Here is a 5,333-nt window from a genome sequence, read left to right as displayed (position 1 = left end):
CATGGTATCATCAGCATACTGGCTTATTTTGTATTCATTGTCTGAAATTTGAATACTACGAATTAATTTATCTTGTCTTACCGCTGCCCCCAGGATTTCAGTGCATAAAATAAAAAGGTAAGGGGACAGGGGACAGCCTTGAGGCACACCTCTACCTAGATTAAAGAAATCTGAAGACCAGCCATTGTTTTGTATACTGCTGCTAATGTCAGTATAAAAGAGCTTTATCCAGAGTACAAGAGAACCTCCAAAGTTATAATATTTTAGAGTGTTTTCAATTAAAGACCATTCAAGAGTGTCAAAGGCTTTTTCAAAATCGATGGAAAGGAGAAGTCCTGGAATTTTTTCGATATCTGTATAACTTAAGATACTGTTTGACAGCGTTATATTTTCACCAATAAACCTGTTTTTTTGGAAGCCTGTTTGATCACTGACAATCACCAAAGGCAAGGTTCTTTTTATTCTGTTAGCGATTGATTTTGCAGCAATTTTATAAGCACAATTCAAAAGCGAGATGGGTCGCCAGTTTTTTATGTAACATAGAGATTTATCTTTTTTTGGAATCAACATTAATAATCCTCTCCTCTGTGATATGGAGAGAAGGCCTTTGCCATGGGAAGCGTTAATAGCAGCAAGAAAAAAGGGCTTAATGTCATTCCAAAAGATTTGATAAAATTCAACTGGAATTCGTCCATTCCAGGTGTCTTGTTTGATTCCATAGTTTTTAAACTATCCAGACATTCTGCAGCCGTTAGCAGAACTTCACAAAGTTTCCTTTCGTCATCACTTATTGTACAGTGGTTCTCTTTTTGAAAAAAAAGGTCTTCACCAGAAACGTTTTGAAAAGAGCTATTGTTTGACACATACAGTGCTTGATAAAAGCGTTTCGCTTCATTTAGGATTTCTTCATCTGTGTTTAGAGTGATGTTGTCATCGATTTTCAGATTTCTTATTGTTTTACTATTAAAATGCCTTTTCTCCAACTCGAAAAAATACTTTGTATTTTTCTCCTGTTCATTGTACCAACGTGTTCTGGACCTGATAATCAAACCTTGGGTTTTGTAGTTGATCCATTGTTCTAGGCTTTGTTTCTTAATCTCTAGTTTCATGCGGATTTCATGCTTCTCACTTTCGGAAAGGTTATTGATCATGGCCGCCATTCATTTTGGCACGCTGATGAAGTTTGAATGAAACAGAGACTAAGACACTAAATTACGCTGCTAGAGACTAATCACCCTACCAAGGGACTAGGAAGGATAAGATCATGCAGGTAGATGAACTACGACAAATATGGAATGAAGAGTTTTTACCAAGTATTAGGCAAGAAATCAAGATGGAAATGCAGTCGCTGAAAGCAAGTATCGTCTTGCTAACAGAAAAATGCAATACTTTGGAGAAATCCCAGCAGTTTATATCAAACAAATATGATACCATTGTGCAAACTTTGCAAAACGTCAAAGAACAGGCAACTAAGCTTGATAAGAAATACAAGGAAGCTATTGGCTTGCTCAAAGCGAAACAAAGATGGCGGACATGGCTGACAAGACTGCAGAGTCTTTATATCGAATCGAATGTTCGCTCGACGAAACACAACAGTACTTGAGAAGGGATTGCTTAGAGATCACTGGTGTCCTGAAAACTAGTCATGATAACCCTATACAGCTTGTTAAAGAAATTGGCACGTTAATTGGGGCTGAGATCGACGACAGCCATATTGCTGCTGCTCACAGGCTTCCAGACTCAAAAAATGTAAAAAATTGAATGATTGTTAAATTTCTCCAAAGGGACAAGAGAGAAGTATTTAAGAAACGCAAACATCTTGTTGGAAAGAATATTTGACATTTGCCTTCTTTATAAACTGAAATAGGCGAATTCATCTCTCGAAGTAACAAGATCTACATAAACGAGTCCTTGACCGGCTACCGTAAAAGGCTCTTTGGACTAATCAAGGAATACAAGAGGAAGAACAATGTCAAGTTCCTGTGGACCAGTAATGGCAAGATCATGCTGAAAGTTAGTGAAACGTCTGCCACAGAAGCTTTTACTATGCATGAAGAATTTGAGGACTACCTCGACCAGATAAGCAATACTTAGAAAATAATCTCTTAATGTACCGCTCTAAATTGTGAAATTCTATGTCGTAAACACTCTGCAATTTCTTCCCTTCTATAATTTAGGCGACAGGGAATTTAGCTTTGCTATTAGTAATTGGTCTAGGAATATAAATCAATTAAGCGAGCTTGCTCTTTACAACCTTCTACCAAATCCAGATAAAAATGATGAAGCTGACCCTGATCTAATGTTTATAAATACTCAGTCTGAATACTATGATATCCCTAAGCTTGATAATATCTTATGTAATGCTCAAGGTAAAGGTATTTCTCTTTTCCATTGTAATATTAGAAGTTTGCCAAAAAACTTGACCTTACTGAATGACATGCTGTACTCTATTGATTCAAGGCCAGACATAATTGCTGTCACAGAAACCAGATTAAATCCTAATTCGATCTCAAATGTAGACCTATCAAATGACAATTTTTTTCATAGTGATTCACCAAAACTTGCAGGAGGCACAGCTATTTATGTCAATGATACTCTTAAAACTATCCCCAGGCCTGACTTGATAATAGATCTCTCATCAGTAGAATCCTGTTGGGTTGAAATTGACCCTGGTAACAATAAGAAGCATATTATGATTGGCTGCATTTATAAGCACCCATCTGCAAATGTGGAGGAATTCACATTGATATTCAATGAATTCCTGCAAGAATTAAATATGAACAGATATGAAGTATATATATTAGGGGATATGAATATTGACCTTTTAAAACATCACACACACCTGCAAACAGGTAGATACCTTGACGTGATTTATTCCCACAATCTATTACCAGTGATAACAAAACCCACTAGAATCACCAGTCATACTGCAACCTGAATTGATCATATTTATACAAATACAGTTAACAGGTTGATCTCAGGGGTTATAGCCGTTGATATCTCAGATCATTTACCAATCTTCTGCACAGTAGAAACATCACTTAGAAAACAAAATGGGCAACTTTACTTCAGAGACTACAGTAAGTTCAACCCTGAATCATATCTTCAAGACATAAGTACTGTGGATTGGAATTTCATCTCTGGTAAATGTAATAATTTGCATGAAACAACAGCTAGAACTATTAATACACTCAAATTAATTGTCAATAAGCATGCACCCCTAAAACAAGTGTCTAGAAATAAACAAAAGCAATTAAGAAAACCTTGGATCTCAAAGGGAATGCTCAAATCCATTAAAACCAAACATGCTATGTACAAAACCCATTATCTATCCAATGACCCAGTCAAAATTTGTGAATTTAAAAAATACTCAAATAGATTAAACCATCTTAAAAACATTAATAAGAAAGCCTATTTTTGTAAAAAATTTGACTTGTGTAAAAATAACTTAAAGGCTACATGGAAAATAATTGGTAATTTAATTAAAAGGAAGACAAAGGGACAGACCTCACCTCAAAAAATAGTAAGGAACAACAAGACTTTCACTAGTAATGAAGGTATTGCTGATCAGTTTAATAAACATTTTGTCAATGTTAGTCCAAGCTTGGCCAGCAGAATTGAAGATAGCTTTGAAAACCCTACACAATATATCCTGTGATCTCCAGCTAATAGTTTTGTTATGTCCACTGTTACAGAAACCCAGGTTTCAAACTTGTTTAAGACATTAGATAAGAACAAATCATCAATTGATGTACCTAATAATTTAATAAAAATAGCAACTGAACCCTTATCAGTACCTTTCACTCAAATCTATAATCAATCAATACAAACCGGTGTTGTACCAAATATTTTGAAAGTCTCTCAAGTTACTCCGGTTTACAAAAGTGGTGATGTAACTGACCCAGGAAACTACAGGCCCATTTCAACTCTTTCACCTTTCAGTAAGGTATTTGAAAAATTAATTTATAATCAACTATATGATTTTCTGGAAAAACACAGCATTCTGTATAGATATCAGTTTGGTTTTAGGAGAGGGCACTCAACAGAGCAAGCCATTTTTGAGATCACTGACACCCTCAAACAGGCAATGGATAAAAAGCTGGTTACCTGTGGTGTTTTTTTAGATTTTTCTAAAGCATTTGATACTGTGAACCATAATATTCTTTGGTTTGAAAACTATCTACATAATCGCACTCAGTTTGTTAAGATTGGTAGCATCCAATCTAGTCCTGAAACCATTACTTGTGGAATACCACAGGGATCAACTTTGGGTCCTCTTCTATTCCTGCTTCATATTAATGACTTACCTAACTGCTCAAAAAAACTATCCTTCCGTATATTTGCTGATGATACAAATATGTTTTATGCAAGTGATAATCTGCATGAGCTTGAGTATGTCATGAATGAGGAATTGAAATTAGTTTTTAAATATTGTATCATCAACAAACTATCTATAAATCTTACCAAGACTAATTACATGATAATTTCATCTACAAGACTAAGACCATATGTACATATTCCTAACATTGCACATAAAAGTCAAATTAAGTATTTAGGTATTTATATGGATCAAAATTTACAATGGGGACCGCAGATCCAGCACATTAATAATAAATTAGCAAAAAATATAGCAATTATTAACAAATTAAGATATTTTGTTGATCTTCGTACATTGAAACAATTGTATTATTCTTTCATATATCCATACTTGTCCTATGCTATCATAAGTTGGGGTAGTGCATGTAAAACTAATTTAAGTAAAATCATAACTAAGCAGAATAAATGTGTCCGAAGCATATTCTTTGCTTATAGCAGGGAAAATGCTTCACCATTTTACAATCTTTTAGGAATTCTCAAATTTGAAAATGTGTACAAATTAAAAGTGGCTCTATTTACTCATAAAATTTTAAATGACTCAACAAACATTCCAACTATATTCCATAGAACCCTTACTCAGGCATCTGAAGTCCATACCTACAATACAAGATTTGCTGCAAATTTGAATTTTCATAGGCCAAAAGTAAATAATAACTATGGGTCCTCTACTTTCTCTTTTGTTAAATCAAAACTGTGGGAAATTATTCCAACAGAATTTAAAAAACTGGCTTACACTTCCTTTTATGAGCAATATAAACTATACCTTTTAAATACTCAATATTACTCTTCTGCATTATGATTTATTCATTTAACTTGTTTATTTCAAATACTTTTTTTATTCACATTTTACTTCCTTTATTGCATTGTTTCTATTAATTGATGTGTCTTGTCTTTTATTTTTGAACGTGTCAGTGACCAACATGATAGCATATGCTTCTTTGGTCACTGAGCACATT

General features: G+C 34.2%; 1 pseudogene; it reads left to right on the top strand.

Annotated features, from left to right (window-relative positions):
• Nucleotides 1-1,524: 1,524 nt before the first annotated feature.
• Nucleotides 1,525-2,094, top strand: LOC145485039 (uncharacterized; annotated as a pseudogene).
• Nucleotides 2,095-5,333: the final 3,239 nt, after the last annotated feature.

Source organism: Orbicella franksi, chromosome 4 (assembly GCF_964199315.1).
Source record: "Orbicella franksi chromosome 4, jaOrbFran1.1, whole genome shotgun sequence".
NCBI lineage: Eukaryota > Metazoa > Cnidaria > Anthozoa > Scleractinia > Merulinidae > Orbicella > Orbicella franksi.
Note: the sequence above shows the minus strand (reverse complement) of the source record. Positions and strands in the feature narration are given on the sequence as shown.